Below are 17372 nucleotides of genomic sequence, written 5' to 3' on the forward strand. Positions count from 1 at the left end.
CGACTCAGTGAACCTAAAACACATCTATGGTATGATTGAAACCTGGATGACAGAAAACTGGTTGTGCCTCAATGGAGGGAAAACAGAACTTCTAATCTTTGGAACTCTGCAAGCTAATGCTAAACAAACATCAAATTACAAAGCTTTTCCCATTCCCGACTGCAATATTCCAGTCCTGAGCAAGATTAAAACCCTTGGCATACATCTCGACTCATCGTTGGGTGCAGAAACCCATGTCAATCAGACCTAAAAAAACTGCACCTAAAACCTAAGGCTACTAAAAAATATTCGACCCATCTTACTGAAAATAATTACACTATCACAGCACGATCCATCATCTTGTCAAGGGTAGACTACTGCAACTCCCTTCACTTTGGTGCTGATAAGAAGAGCCTGCAGAAACTACAGGTCATTCAGAATAATGCTGTATGCATTATTAAACAAATACAAAGAAAAAAACATATATCTGAGCACAGACAGGCATTACATTGGCTCCCTGTTAAAGCTCGAGTTGAATTTAAGCCAGCCACCATGGTGCATAAGTGCCTCTATGGCAAAGCGCATGCCTACATGAAAAACCTACTATCCCCCTACAATCTGGCCAGATCATTGCGATCATCTAACCTGGTACAGGTAAATTGCCCAGTGTTCAAACGAACACAAGGTTTGGGCAAATTCTTTAAAGTATGCTCAGCCAAAACCTAGAACATGCTGCATCTACCCCTATGGCAAGAAGCTAACATCAATCTCTTTAGGAGGTCACTGAAGAATCTTCTATTTGAATACCCCCAGGCAGCATTCCGCCTCCCTCTGCCAACCGTCCTGTCTTTTTGTTGTCTACTTGTGTATCTGTGCGCCCTTGTGCTGCAGGCTCAGCAGTGTTATACACCTATAAATAAATAAAATAATAAATATAAAGGGGCAAAACCTTGTACACGTACCCTAGCAGAGTCTCCCCTCCCATCGCAGTGATCTTACATGTTTTAAAGCGTTGCTATGCTCCTAGGTTCGCGCTGCACACGCTGCAACAATGTTACAGCCCAAAAAATCGTTCCTGTCTGTTCCACCCCATCAGCCCAAGTTAATTCCAATCCTCACCCTTTCACATACCCTCAATATTTCACTCATTCAAAACACAATTAAAAGACTCTGCCTACTCTTGGGCTTCTACCTCCTTCAATAAATCACAAAACACAGAAAAGAGAAAGCTAAAACAACAAGCTAAAATAACAACCTCCACAATTATCCAATCCCACTAATTATGCAGGGCTTTTACTTGTTTTCCTCTCCTCCATTACACAAAAAGGTGGTACCACCCCCTGCCCTCACTCAGGAAGGTTCCCTACACTCCTGTTTTTCCTATCCGTCCTTAAAAATCAATAATAATAAAAAAAAATACACACCTACACCTTCGTTTTCCATTCAGTCGCATACCACACTCTTCCCCATATACCATTCCCCTACATGTTATCACTTGCAAGTGCATACTTGCATATGCGTGTTCACCCAAACTCCTCCATCCCGGGGTCCTAACGCTGGCTTGCACTCTCCTTCAAGCCATGACCCGCTTCAAAGAGCAGACAGAATTTCTGTGAAAATGGCTCCTGTAAACCTCTAGGAATTACACGTTTTGGGGACTGATCGCTGCATGTTGGCATGGCTCCTCCAGAGAAGCGGCCTCGGCACAGGAACCGATGGGATCACCTCGGGATCACCAAATGAAGGCACACCCTTGTACACTCACACCAGAAACAATGAAATCCGCTAGGGAAAAAGGCCAAAGAAACTCTTGCAAGGATAATAAGTATTTATTTCCATGCAAAAAGGAAAAGAGCCAACAAAGGACTCTGCTGCCACGGAATGTTCTGCCCTCCGCCCGCTTGTGTGGCATGTTATAAGCACAAACAGCATCAATTACAGATAGAACAATTCTCCGATCCCTAGTGGATGGCACATATACATGTAGGGTCTGTTCCATATGGGATATGAGGCAACTGGCCCATCTCCATCTGTCCGTCTTCGCCAGCATGGGCACCGCAGGGCACGTCATCCGATGCAAGGCTGGTCTAACAATCAATTATACACTATTAATAACAATGTTATACTATCATGGCTGATACATCGAGGCACTAGGGGGAGAGCTGAGGTCACGCTTACTTATTCACTACACTCATTCCCAGGCAGATCAGCACTCCCAAGGGCCTCCACCTTCGGTTTGTGCTATAATTTAGACGCCACCTTGCACCTCGCTGAACAAATCAAGTGACCCACTTGTGAAGGCACGATAGCCTTGCCTTCTGATCTTAGTGATCGATCAGGGGGTGTAAAGGTTTAAGGTCATGGTCTGGGCTTAGAAGATCCTGTGGCATGCAAGGGTCCTAGGATGAAAGTGCTGCCAAGCTATATTTCTTGTACATGGATCATTGGGCCAGGAGGGCCTTGCTATCTGTTCTGTGGGATGGTACTGCCAACAGGTGCGCTGCTCCCTTCTCATGACCTTGCTGGGAGCATTACTCCCAGGGAGTGAGGGCCTGTAACTTCTGCAGAACAATGGAGAATTTCTTCAACTCTGTGAGACCTGGTCAGGGTGTGGGTATTGTTAGCGCTCATGCAAGGGGTCTGCTGTTGGAGCCACTCTGGCTCGGCTGTGCCTCTTTCTCTATGTGCACCCCCGCTTCTCTACTACCTGCATGGGCCCACTAGTGTTTATTTCTCATTCGGTATCGCCTAGGGGGTGTGAATACCTTCTCTTCTTCCCAACAGTGGCAAGAGGCTAAATAATGTTGATGATGATCTGATTCCTAAAACGTCAGAATGATCAATTCTTTCTCTTTCATGGAAATGTAACCAGTTTCCCATGACCCTGTGAGAGAGTCAACAGTGTAACTCATATCAGCTATTTTTATTGATGCGCCTGAATGGCAAAGGGGCACAGTCCAACAATTCCTGTTGAGGGCGAGCCCCACTGAACGCACACTCCAGAGTAAATACACCCCGCTAGGGAAATAGGCCAAGAGATAGCTTTGCAAGGATAACAAGGTTTTAATTCTACAAAATACAAATGCCAGCAAAGGACTCTGCTGCCTGAGAGCGCTCTGGCAGTGTCTACATGAACAATATTATAACAAATGTCATAAATAAATACATTATTAAGGCATACAGAATCATCAGTGACATCATTACATATGGTCAAAATATGCAAGCCTGGTTGGTGAGGCCCTACGCATGGATCTGCTCCGTAGGGGATGCCAGACTACAATTGGTTAGTTCTTCTGCATCAATCTGGCTCCATGTGGGTCAGCTGGGCTCATCTGCGCAGTGAAGGTCAGGGCAAGCATAAAACACAGTGTATCTTGCTAAATTAAACAGAAACAGACTATTCATTCATTATGGCAGGCACCTGGGCGGCACAGGAAAGGGGTGCCTTGGGGAGGGGAGGATAAAATACATTCATGCTGACCCATACATTGTGGGCTGCCTTGATGCCGCACTCCCCGCACCCGGTGTCTCCCCTCTGAGGATTGATCTTTGATTTACCCTTCCCAGTATCTCATGCCACTGCAGACGTGTGTTGTTGTAACGGGAAAATACAGTCCTGTGGGCTTTAGGTCTGTAGTGATATTATATGATTTGATATGTTATTTATAACGCGCTTAATACCCAGGGGTTTCTAAGCGTGGACCATGTCATCTTGCTTCCAAGGCGAGCACATTGCCCCTGAGCTATCCTCCCGAGACGAGTGGATATTTTATGGAGGTTAGGACCTCAGGTTGGATTCTTATCAGAAAGCAAAGGGCGTGAGGGTCAGGTTAGTGGTGTGTGACCATCACCGGTCAGGCTGGGTGGGGATTTGAGGCACGCTCAGTGTCAGGCACATTCCTTGATGTGATATTAAATATTCGCAACACTAAAGGGACGAGAGAGAAATGGACTTCCGTGGAAACAAGGCTCAAATAGAGCTGGCATGTTGTGCATGGACGAGACTGGGTGATTTGGGAGTGAAAGCATGGTTGACCTGCAGCCTGCTCTGGTTGGGCCTAATACAAAATGGCTTCACATAGTGTGGGCAGTTCTAGTGCTGAAAGCTTACTTTTAAGCGCTGGAAAGTCATTATATGGTACATAATGATGCATGCCTCTCTCCCCTTGTGGGTTACATTGCCTCATATGGGGTTTGCCCGATTTGGAAGCACATATGGGGACGGGACAGACTCATTTCCATCCCAACACTCTCTACAAAGGGAGAGTAAGGCACGCCAGCCATTTCTAACAGCAATCTAAGAGTAAAGCTTGACATTCACCAAGACTTGTTGATTGCACTTCCACAGGGGACCGTTTGTGCAGAGCAACAGATTGCAGCTACTCTTTGATGGGCACAGCAAGAGAGGCACAATGTATAGCCTGACCGAAATAACGGAGGTGGGAGATCATGCCACACTGACGCAGGAGAGAGTGCCACACATCAACAATATTAAGCATCACTCTGACAGAGATCAGAGGCACACACCAACACGTTTTCAAAGCATTCCTACAATGGAAATTTGAATAAACAATTTCTATTTTAATTTTAATATTTTTTTTATTATTTTAAGAAGTAATGACGATACATGTATTCGCAAGTTACAGACATCTAGAGGAACTCATTGCTAAAAATAAACAGCATAACCATAATATAAAGAGAAAAAAGAAAGTGAAACACAATTGAAAAGGAAAATAAAGAGGTGACATCTTTCCAATGACTTCATAGCATATTCGACATTAGGTTTATCACGAACAGTGCTTAAAACATGTAACAAAGGTAAAGGATATATATTACGACCTTAACTTTATCTTTAACAATTGTGTTATCATTCAGATTTATGATGGAGGGGGATACAAGTGGCACACGCATTCTTATGACATCACCCTAGTGGGTTGAAATGCTTTGTAGAATGTAGTGAATACATTGCAAAGAGCTTGCCCATTTTGAATTAGACCTGGCACTCCTGACATATCACTATTGCATAACTCCTGCTACAGTCCCACAGGCAATTTAAAATAGGGCCAGGCCCAAAAGCATGATGATGGTGGGATGACTGATAGTGTCATGTGCTTCATTAGCAACTGGGGTGGATGAGAGGCCAATTATGTTGCTCCGAGCACAGAAAGTACCTGCGGTACAAACCGGCATTCTGAGCAAGCTTTTGGCAACTCCCTGCTACTCGTCTCATTTTAAATCTGAGGCATGTAAAATAAAAATAAAAGTTACCTTAAAACAAACTTGACTTCTTGCAAAGCTCTCAACTCACATACTTTTGGCCTTTGTTGCCTGCTTTGCAATCAGCTGGCTCACCCGCTAAGCTCGTATACGCCTATTCACTTCAATGGGCTCTCACCCACTCAAAAGAAAATCTGGTCTCTACACCCACCTTGGCAACACAAAAGGTTGAGAGTTATGTTCGTGCCTCTCATTGCTGCTCCTCGACTCATATTGGCTCTGCTGAGCAATGGACACTAACGAAATAGAAAACCGGGCTCTTTCTTATGAGCTCCTTTCCTATTTGTCTCGGTAGCCATGCTTGAATAGGTTTCCTTTAATTTAAGAAGATGCATTCATACGAAAGTAACCGTGTGCTAATTGTATTAAACTCTCAGTAATAGGCTATATCAAGATGGCAGTAGCCCTTCTGCAAGTCTTAAGTGCCCTCACTAATCTCATGCCTATTTGCCCTTTCACTGACCTTACCTTGCTTACATATGTGCCAATTTCTATAGCGCAGCTAAAGAGTACACTTGGACTGCATGCAGAGACGTCTTTATGGGAGGGCAAAAGGGGCACTTGCCCAGGGCCCCCACCTTGGAGGGGGCCCACACAAGGCTGCCTGATCTAAAGTAAGATTCCATTGTTCACCAGACTTAAATAGCACACACCAGCAGATTTTATGACATGCTGCTGAGGCGCTAAACCTATTGTCTGTCTGTTTTGACAAGTACATTCTGCCTTATCAATTAATCATGTAATGCTTTCTGTGTTCACTGTGGAATACATAGTTTGTTTGTTCCATACTGCACAACTTCTGTAGCATTCTTTCCTTCTTGTGGGAATTATGTCGATCATGTGCAATAGCCAAAGTTGAAATCCATATTGATAAATTGAGTGCCACAATGGTTCAGACGTTAGCTCAGTGTGTTAAGCACGCATTGCAGAGATGTGTGTTCATATGGAAGATTAGAAGAGCACATTCCAGCAAGGCTAGCTGAAACTTTCCTATGACTGAAGTTTATAAACCTACCTGCATATGTACTTGGTTTTGCAACATAAGAGGTGCTATTATCAGCAATGCTCCTGCACCAGATAGGGTTGCTATAAAAACTAACATGCCATTCGTATGGTGAAGGTCTAGAAATTGGTTTGTTCAGATGGGGCGTTCTAAAATCTAGGCAATCCCCTCCAAAGATGAGCATAAACTATTAATCCAAAAGGTGAATAAAAGACTGTGGACCAAAGTGTTCAAGCTTGTATCCTGACTTTGCCAGCAGGATACAGTGATCCTGGTCAAATCATATTTCTCTTGCATTACTGTGCTGTCTTCTGTGAGGTTTGCTTTCTTGCATGCTGGTGATAGCGTTTAGCTCATTACTTGATCTTTCTTCTTATGTAGGCCATTTGAGTGGAAGGGGTGGTAGACAGGAGAGAGCAGACCAGATGTTGTAGGCATTGGGCAAGCATATTCTAAGGTCTGTTCGTTTGACACAAACAACGTTTTGATTTTTGTATAAAAGTCAAAGGTTTTTCTGCATATTTATGAATGCCAATTTCACAAGTCATTGTTTTGGAAGTATTTAAAGCTTAAAAGTACAAAAGACACACATAGATGAAATCTGTTAAATCACAACGATTGGTATTCTGGTACTTATATACTTCCCTTGATGATGGAGAGAATGTAGCTAGAATCATTTCCATTTTGCGTAACACCTTTCTGTAATATTTTGGTATTAAAAATGGTCAGGTTTGGAAATGTGATTTGTGTACTTTGCAAGACAGTTTTATAAAATGAGATTGTTTTAGTACATGGTAAGAGCTGGAAAAGAAAGTGTTCAAATGCAGAAATTGCAGTGTTGGCACACATCCCAGCTTCACCCCTTAAGCAATACGTGATCCTGGGCATCTCATTTAATCTTGTATTCCCTAACCTCTCAGTGTTGCCAGTCCCTAAACCTTTCAAAATTGTCATCCCCTCAGTGTGATTTCCTTCTCAGGGTATGATCATCATAAAAGCCTCACTCGTGGTTTCACTGGCTATACCGTTGCTTCCACTATAATAGTGAGCATTGATATACTGCACACCACAGGCACTTGTTCCCTTGATCTCTAACGGCAACGCTATTTGAAAACTATGTCCCACTTCTAATCTCAGTCTGTCTGGATAGAGGCACCTTCCTGGTAGCTTCTAATCTGCCTCCACTACCCATGCTATGGTATGTGTAGCTTTCTCCCTCCTTACAATTGGTCTACTCTATCCATGCTTGAACACTTTTGTATTCTCTGAGTCAGCTAAAGTGTGCTCTCTGCCTATTCTGGGTTACATGTACCTTTTACATACAGTACTGCATTAATACTACAGGCTGCATACCCTGCCGGATGATATTGATAAAAAGTATCCTGTTTCTATTCTAGAAGAGAAGTAACCTCTTCGTAGGCTGCTAATGTTGGCCTTCAACCGCTAATTGTTTATCAATCTGATTAGAGCAAGAATGAAGAGGGTAAGGGAACTTAAAGGGAGTAAACCTGCTTATTTTGAATGCTCCGAGATGGCATGTCTACCTATGGGTTTTGCTCACGGTGAGGGGGGGGTGCCACCAGATATACTTGATCACTTAATTCCTTTGGTTTGATTGAGGGGGGCCCCAAAGATGTCCATGCCCAGGGCCCTGAAAAAACCTTAAGATGGCCCTGACTGCAGGCAGTTACCATCCAGCACAGTCCACAGTCTACTGCCCAGTACATTTGTCTGTGCTGCATTTTGTTTAGAGGTACAATGATGCTTTACTGACATCTGTGTAACTTTAAATATAGAGTGATAGTGCGCTTTAGAATAGTTATGACGGTGCAATCAGAATGCTAGTAGCTTCCATAATGTGGGGTAAGGGAAATAGCCCTGTTTTAGAAGTACTTCCTACGTTTTAGCATTTAATAATGAGGGAATACAAATCTTTCATAAAAAGGGTCCATTCTAGGTATGACAACATGTTCATGGAAGTGGTTACTTACTATAACCAACTTACTTACTACCAACGAGTGGTTTCTAAGCGCGGATTCAAACCTGTGTTGCGCTTGGTTGTCTTGCTTCCAAGACAAACGCGTTGCTCTTGAGCTATCCATCCTCCCCAATTGAGTCATCGTTGGAACCATTGTCCTGCATGATCACAGTGAAACAGCCAGGCTAAGAGATGTTTCCTGGAAGAATATCCTGTGTTTTATTATGATAGGAATCATGGATTATTATGACATGGGGCCAAGCTCAAGCTCCATTGCAAACAGGCTATTATTATTATTGCAAAAGGAAACAAATTATGTTTAAAATGCAAGCTTTACAATTACACAAAAACCTTTTCGAATGGGTTAGAACTAAGATTCAATGATCTTTGTTCAACATGACCCGGGGGCTCCACACATCCGTTTGAAAGCATTTGTAATCCTGCTCCACTACATATGAGCCATCCCACTCTGGGCATCTATGATCTCTGAGAGTACCCTGCTACGTAGCTTCATGGTGCTCAGGGATTTTAGGGAGAGTATGTCAAATTTTTCTTTTTGTTGCTCCTACGGTCTCTCCAACCTTTTTCTGTTTTTCCTTGTGTTCAAGCTGCCCTTATTTTACCCGCCCTAGCAACAAGAGCAGGGGACAGTCTAATATACTGTTCCGTCTTTTCCAGTGGGTCAGGGAGTGTCCTGCGGAACCCGACTATCGGGAGTATGCTCAAAGGTATAGTCTAGACGCCCGAATGCCCAGTTACAGTAACAGTGACTATCTTCAACAATTCCACTGCTCAATATATTTATAATTCCTCAAGGTAAGATATGCAGTGGAATGGGGTTAAGTTCAGAGCTAAGCCGGAGTAGATGGCATCTCTCACCGTCAGACAATTTGCCACACGGGAGTCCTTTGCTCTTCACTGGGTAGCGGTCTTCACTCACTGATCCCTGCCTTCTGTGCTAGCCTATTAGCACTACCTGCTCCAGCTCCTAACAGCCACAAACAGTCCAGATAATGTCTCCGTGGCCGGGCTTCTCGCCGCAAGGGTAAGGCGCACTGCGTTAAGTCCTCCTCTTCCTGGTCACGTGTCTGGTCACGTGACACGTGTCTGAATAGCCTGAGGGCTCTTAAAGAAACAAAGCCCAGTGTCAACGGTCTTTACAAATCAGCTGTGGGGTTCACACGGCGTTCACATGGAGAACACAGAGGCTTTTCCAGTGGGTCAGGGAGTGTCCTGCGGGACCCGACTATCGGGGAGTATGCTCAAAGGTATAGTCTAGACTCCCGAATGCCCAGTTACAGTAACAGTGACTATCTTCAACAATTCCACTGCTCAATATATTTATAATTCCTCAAGGTAAGATATGCAGTGGAATAGGGTTAAGTTCAGAGCTAAGCCGGAGTAGATGGCATCTCTTACCGTCAGACAATTTGCCACACGGGAGTCCTTTGCTCTTCACTGGGTAGCGGTCTTCACGCACTGATCCCTGCTTTCCGTGCTAGCCTATTAGCACTACCTCTTCCAGCTCCTTACAGCCACAAACAGTCCAGATAATGTCTCCGCAGCCGGGCTTCTCGCCGCAAGGGTAAGGCGCACTGCGTTAAGTCCTCCTCTTCCTGGTCACGTGTCTGGTCACGTGACACGTGTCTGAATAGCCTGAGGGCTCTTAAAGAAACAAAGCCCAGTCTCAACAGTCTTTACAAATCAGCTGTGGCGTTCACACGGCGTTCACATGGAGAACACAGAGGCTGCTTCTTTACTCTGTGCACTCCAGTCCCAGCTCCTACAGCCACAAACAGTCCAGATAATGCGCTGCCCTTGTCTCTGCGGCCCTACCACAGGAATGGAACAGAGTTTAGGTGTAGACGAATTTCTGATGAACTTGAGGCAGCCTTCTGGGTCACACACAACAATCTGTTATCCAATCACAAGCCATTGATATCGGGTAGAATTACATGTTATTCACTAAAAGATAATCAGAGCCCACTCAGGCTCAGTCTTTCAGTTTGTTCCAGTTTCGTCAGCCAATCATACCCTTAGAATCTCCTAAATGAAGTTTGATCCCCTACATAAGGCCCTGCTCGCTTTCCTTTCCTCTATGGGTTTAAATACACTGTGATGGAAAGAGTACACAGGGCAGGTTCACACTTGAAGGGTTTTAGGAGGATTTGGGGAGATTTCGAGTGGCGATTTGAGGCATTGCAGCTGTTTGATGTTGTTGTTGTTTGTCTATTTTCTTTATGTTGTGTTTTTTTGTAGGGCATTTTTGTGCCTCTTTGTTGATGTTTTTTTCTACGTGTTGTTAGTGTACCCCATATCAAAGAGAGACACTAATTATTTTCTCTTTTGCATTTTCTGGCCTGTCCCCTTTTAAAATATGAAAAAGGCAAAAAAGATGCCCTGCCTCCTAATCCCCTCCCTGTGTCATCTTCTCCCACATGTTTCTGGTCTGTCGTGTTGTGTTATAAAATAAACATAGTATTTACTTATTGTTATACAGGGGTTGTGCTTTTCTTCTCAGTGATAGTTTGGTGTTTGGAGGATATCCCATGATAATTGTACCTTTTAGGCTTATATTCTGGGCAAAGTTAGAGGGTGAGCTTTGTGAATTGTTTAGTGTGCTAAACAATACATTACTATTAATATTTAGCCTCAACTGCCTCTGAAGAAGGTTGCTGGACCGAAACGCGTCATGCTAACATAGACATATGTTTGGATTCTGTATGAGGCTTTGTTGAACGAATTGTTTTAGTGACCTTCACAATAGCTAGAATGCTTTGATGAAATGGTGATTGGAATGGATTTCGTTTACACATCAAATAGATCACTCATTTACATTTATATACATCTTTTGGATTGTTTTTTTTTTTTTCTAAGACTTTATTTTTTGGAATTTGCATATATAAACATATACATTTGCACCAACCGGGTGTATCCATAACAATATCAACTTTGAAACGTCACTGCTCGAATTCCCTCCGCCCCTGACGCCCGCTTCAGTAAACATATAATTATTTACTCATCCACGCCGAAATGGTCTGTCTCTTGCACTTTTTCTGAGTTTCACTGTTCCATACGCTGTGTTTATGTTTCTGGGGTTTCTGAATCTAAGGTCTCAATGCTATTTAGTAGATATACTATGTATGGCTCCCAGATGTCGGGGGGCCGTGCATGTAGTGGTAGTGTCTTTATGAATTCATTGTCCATGTCTTGGCAGTACAGAATGTCTTTTTTCCAGGCTTCGATCGTAGGTAGTGGGCCACGGCCCCATGTCATAGCGATCCTCCTCCATGCCAGCACCATAAGAAGAGCTGGTAGTTTTCATGTTGTGGGTTGTAAGTACTTGGTCAACCCAAGGAGGGCCCTAGCGGGAGTGGGGTCACTTCTTCTCTTATGATGTCGGCTATTATTTGTAAAATAGTGGTCCAGAATCGGTGTGTTCCGGGCATTTCCAGGCCAAGTGGAGAAAGTTTGCATTTGCAGTGTTGCATCTTTCGCATTGCACCGACATTTCTGGGTGGTGTCTGTGTTTTCTAACTGGGGTGTAATAGGTTTGATGCACAAAGTTGAAGTGAATTAGTGTTTATCGCAACTTTTTGGGTTTGACAGAGAATATAGGTCCAGTCTTGCAGGTATTATTTCTTTAATGGCCGTTTCCCATTTTTGCTTCACCCGGGGGTCAATTGTTTCTGTGTCGGTTAACAGGGATTTATATAACAGTGACTCTAGTCTCCCTTCTCCCTGGGCCTGGATTACGTTATGTAGTAAGTCCCATGTTGGTGGCTGTTTGGGGAATGAAGGGAACATAGTAGTTCCAGGATAAGACTCTTGACTTTTTGGAGGAAGGACTTTGGGATGAGCAACGGTATATTTGTAAATAAATAGAGGAGTTTGGGAAGAATAACCATTTTAGTCAGTGAGGTTCTACCCCATAGCGTTAACGGCAGTGACTTCCATCTGTGGACCCGTTCCTGCAAGGAGCTTAGTGTTGTCACGTAGTTGTCTTTATATATATCATTGTGACTCAGGGACATATAGATACCCAGGTACCGGACCTTTGAGTTTTCCCATTTGAAGCCGTGATCGTCCGTAAACTCAATGGTATTCGGAGTCAGAGGGAATACTACTGATTTCGAGTGATTGGTTTTGAGGCCGGACATTTGGCCGAACTTGATCACTTCATGCATTATAGGGTTGAAGTTAGTTTGGGGGTCGCTTACAAATAACATGACATCGTCAGCATAGAGGGAGACTATTAGTCTGTGGGGTCCCAGTTTAAGGCCCCTGTGCAGTTGGTTGGATCTTAGCCTCGAGGCAAGGGGTTCCATCACTACGGCGAAAATTAGAGCTGAGAGGGGGCATCCTTGCCTAGTCCCGCACTCTAGTTTGATACTTAAGGATCTAGAATTCCCTAGTGTTATGTAGGACCTTGGGTCGCTGTATAGCAACGATACTAACTTGATAAAGAAGTTCCCTAGCCCCATTTGTCTGAGCGTTGCAAAAATGTAGGGCCATTCCACTGAGTCGAAGGCCTTCTCGGCGTCAAGCAATACTGCTATTGCCTGTTGTGTTGGATCAAGGGCCTCTATGACGCCAAATAGCCTTCTGATGCCATAGGTTGTGCGGGATAAATCCGGCTTGGTCGCCGAGTACTAGGGCTGGCATTAGGGGGAGTAACCGTGTTGCCAGAATTTTGGCCAGAATCTTATTGTCTAAGTTGATCAGGGAGATCGGTCTGTATGATGCGCAATCTTCTGGGGGTTTGCCTACTTTGTGCAGTACTATTACGTTGGCTTCGCGCAGTGTGTGTGGGAGGCTCCCTCTGTCTATTGATTCTTCATAGACACGAAGCAAGAGGGGGGTCACAGTTGCTGCATGGGCTTTGTAGAACTCCCCTATGAGTCCATCAGGGCCTGGCGCTTTAGTGTTTGGGAGAGATTTAATTGCTTCCAGAACTTCTTCTAGTGTTATAGGTGCGTTTAGAGGTTCACGTAGCTCAGTGGCTACCCAGTACAATTCAGTGTCATTCAGGAAGCCTTTCATTGACTCTGGGCTTATACTGCCTTTGGAACTATAAAGGTTTTGGTAGAAGTTGCGAAACACGTTGACTATTTCTTCTTCCGTGTAGACTAGTGTTCCTTGTGCATCTTTGATGCGTTCCAGGCAGGTGGGCGTTTTGTCGATTGTTAATAGATGGGCCAGCAGTGCACCCGGTTTTTGACCTTCTCCGTATTGGCGGATCTGATGTTTGTGTCCTAGAAATTTCAGTTCGTGTTCGGCCGTTTCTTTGAACTTCAGTAGTTCCTCTTTTTAACTCAGCTTGGGTATGTGAATCCATGGTGGTGGTGTGTTTGAGCTCCAGTTCCTTCAGGCGCTGTTCGCTACTAGCCAGCTCTCTGCGGATCAGTTTTAACATGCCATTCTCCTTTGCCATGCATACTCCACAGATATAGCATTTTAATGTTTCTCATATGGTGCTAGCCGAGTCTACGGAGCCCTGATTTACTTCTAGAAATGATGTGATTTCTTGGCGTAGTTCTGCTGCAAACACGACGTCGGCTAGTGAACCAGGCTTGAACCTCCAATTGAGACCAGGTGTTGCAGCGCCGGATAGTATGACTTCGAGTGTCACCATTGAGTGCTCTGAGAAGGATCGTAGGAGAATTTGGCTCGCTCCCCAGTTGAATGGACTGTGGGCAGATGCCAGAATATAATCTATACGGGAGCTGGTGTTGTGGACAGCTGAATGGAAAGTGTATTCTCTTGCATCCCGGTTGTATTGTCTCCACGTGTCAGATAGATCAAATGCCTGGCAAATTTCTTTGACTTCAAGGCTCCCCAAATAATGGTCGCTGCGTTGGTCTTTCCTAGTTGAGTCATAACCCAGTTAAAGTTGTTTGGGCCATCAGTGTTTGGAGCATACGAGTTTACCATGACTACTTCTTTCCCTGCCAGTAACCCTCTCACCAGTAGGGCTCTCCCTTCTGCGCCTTTCCTTGAGTCAATCAGGCTGAGGTTTCCTCTTTTGTCAATTATGATTGCGACTCCCCATGCAAAGGATGAGTAGGACGAGAAATATCTATGGCATCCCCAGGACTTGGCCCAATGTTGTTCCGAGGACGGAAGGAGATGGGTCTTTTGTAGTATGGCGACATTGATTTCGTGTCTTCGGAGGTATTGGAGGATTTTCCTGGTTTTTGCTGGTTGATTTTAAACAGTGTCACTGGCATCTAGGAGGATGGTTGGATGTGGGCGAGCCTTGGGCGTTTGATTGCGGCTGGAGTCTAGGTGCGTGTAAGAGTCTGTCGGAAATTGCTTTCATCCAGATGCCGTTCCGTTGTGTGGACATTGTGGTGCGTGGGTGAGCAGTTAATGGCGTCTTTGTATAACTATCTTCCCTCCCATGCGTGGGCAACCCAACTGGCCCTCGATGAACGTTCACTTCTAAACAAAACAGTCAACATTGCTGTGCTTGGGGCGCTGGTAGCCCTCCAAGAGGGGGGTGGGCTCCCTTCTGCTGTCGTAGATATGTTCTGTGGTGGTTATTTTGTAGTATTGGTTTTAACATGATGCCTTTGCCTTGCGTTTATTGTGGAGTGGTTTTATGGCAGGTCTCTTCTCATCCGGTCTCTCATTTGTGGTCTTCCATTGTCGAGGCGGGTCTGCAGCCGGCACGGTCTAGACAGTCACTGGTTTCCTACGGTGTGTTAAAGAACTGGGTTTTGCCCTCATATTGAATGCAGAGTTTCGCCGGGAAGAGCATTGAGTATTGTATTTGGTTATCTTGCAATCAGCGTTTAACGGCTGCGTACGATCTTCTTTGCGCCTGGACTACCTTGGAGAAGTCTGGAAAGAATTGTATGTTATCTCCCTCGAATTGAAGGTCTCCTTTTTCCCTGGCTGCCCTGAGTATTGCATCGCGGTCCTTGTAGTTTAGCAGTTTTGCTATAATTGGGCGAGGGTTTGTTCCCGGGATTGGTCTCGTGTTGGGAACTCTGTTTGCTCTTTCTATAATGAACAGCATGGAGAGGGTCTCCGCTCCGAATAGTTCCATGCAGATCTTCTTCACGTGTTCTTCCATTTTGATCTTGAGTTGTTGCTCTCTGACCTCAACAATCCTAATATTATTTCTTCGAGAGCGTCCCTCTAAATCCTCATTTTTGGCGCACCCTGCTTTCATTTGTGATTCCAGCGAGGATACCCTGGAGGTTAGGGATGTTGCGCCGTTGACGAGGTCTGACACCCGCTGTTCAACTGTATCTAGTCTGTCTGCGTGCTTGTCCAGACGGTGTTGGAGCGGGTCGACTTTTTAGGTAAGTGTGTCTAATTTGCTTCCCAGGCCTCCAATCCTGCTTTCAGGTCTAATAGGATTTCTCTGATGTCGAAGTCTTGCACTTCTTCCTCCTGCTGGAGGGGTGCCTGTGTGGGTGATTGTGGTCTGCTGTTGGGATTAAGCACTTTGGAGGAGGAGCTGGTTTCAAAGTTCAATTTTCTTTGTGATTTATCCATTTTCCCAATTTCCTGCTCTGATGTGAGTACTTTTGCGCTCAGGTGGTGGCCAGGATCAGGCTTGGGGTTATTGGCTGGTTGTCTATACCTATATCTGGTGGATTGTCTTGCTTCTGTGGGTGGGTCGAGGAGCTTTGTGGCTGAACTTTGCATGGTTTTGCCATGCTTCTCGCGGCGTTCGGTAGGCGCGGAATCGAGGCGCTGAGCCACGACTGGTGGTGACGGTGTTGTCCTCTGCAGGAGGCCTATGTCTGTTGCCTTTCTCCTGGAAGGGGGATTTGTGCCGGCTGTGGTGTGTGTCAGCCACCTAGTTTTGTGCTGGTGGTGGGGCCACGTAGGGGAACTGGGTCGGTCCTCTTAGGCATGGGCAGGATAGTTTGTGTCTGTGGCTCGAAGCACACCAGGGTTGTGTAATGATACCACCACGGTTCTGTTCTTAAAGACTAGTATTTACAGTTCTTGTCAGCCACTTCTGATGGTGTGGGACAGTAACTTGATGGTGGGCTCTCCCCCACAGTCTCTCTACCTGGTATACTGGAAAGGGGCTGTGTGGTGCTCCCTGAAGTATCAGCTACACACGTTGCCCCGGGGTGTTCCAGTTAAGTGTTCTGTAATTATGGCGGGCCTCTGCGTTGTGTCGCTCGCCCTCTAGGTGGTCCTGGGTGGTCCAGCCATGATCGGTGTCCCTTCAGCACACAGGTCCTTGGCTGCAGAGGTGCCCCCGCGGCTGCCAATAAGTATTGTGTCACACGGGAGGACCGGGTCAGCTGGGGAGCCCGCCGCACGGGTGAGCGTCTGTAGAGCCGCGCGGGTCGCTCGTACCTGATTCTTGTTCGGAGCTCGTCTGGGTGAAGCAGCATCTCCTCCTCCCTCCGCGCCAGTCCTCCACAGCTCCAGGAGCTCCCCCGCCTTCCCAGGCGCTGGGGCCGCGCACGCATCAGCATCCCACTGTGGCCCAGAGCTCTCGGTGGGACGTGTCTGGTGCTCTCCGGATGTTCCCTTTCAGCGCTGGTCCACTCCGCGGCAGGCTGCTCTCCCTCTTGGCACTCACAGCGTCGCAGCTGAAGGCCATGACTCCGCGCGGGCGTGCAGGGTCTCCTCTAAGCCGGATCTTTGGGGCTAATTAGCGGGCATCGGATGGAATAGGGGCCACGTTTTGTGCCAAATTGCCTCGCAAATTTGATGGTGGCATTGGCGGGTGATTTAGGCACCAAAGAAGCTACGATTTATCAGGATTGATGTAGGAGCTACACAGAGCTCACTGGTAAGTCGCCATCTTGGACGGCTCCCTTGGATTGTTGTTTTAAGTATTTTACAATCATTCTTTCTTGATTACATAATGTATTAACATTTTAATGTTCTTGAGTCGAGCATTGATTATGATATGATATGATATGACATGGTATTTGTAACGCGCCTATACACAAGTGTTTCAAGGCGCGACGAGGCAGGGAGGGGGGGACAAGGGGAGACAGACAACGATCCTACTAGGCCAGGTGTCATTCAGATCGCGCAAGTGCAGGGGTAGGGGAGGGGGAAAAAGTGCAAGGGGAAGGGGAGGGGGAAAAGTGCAGTACAAGGTAAGTGGCGTACGTAATAAATAAATAAATAGGGCCAGCTGGTGGC

This window comes from Ambystoma mexicanum, chromosome 1q (assembly GCF_040938575.1).
Source record: "Ambystoma mexicanum isolate Mex_15411 chromosome 1q, UKY_AmexF1_1, whole genome shotgun sequence".
NCBI lineage: Eukaryota > Metazoa > Chordata > Amphibia > Caudata > Ambystomatidae > Ambystoma > Ambystoma mexicanum.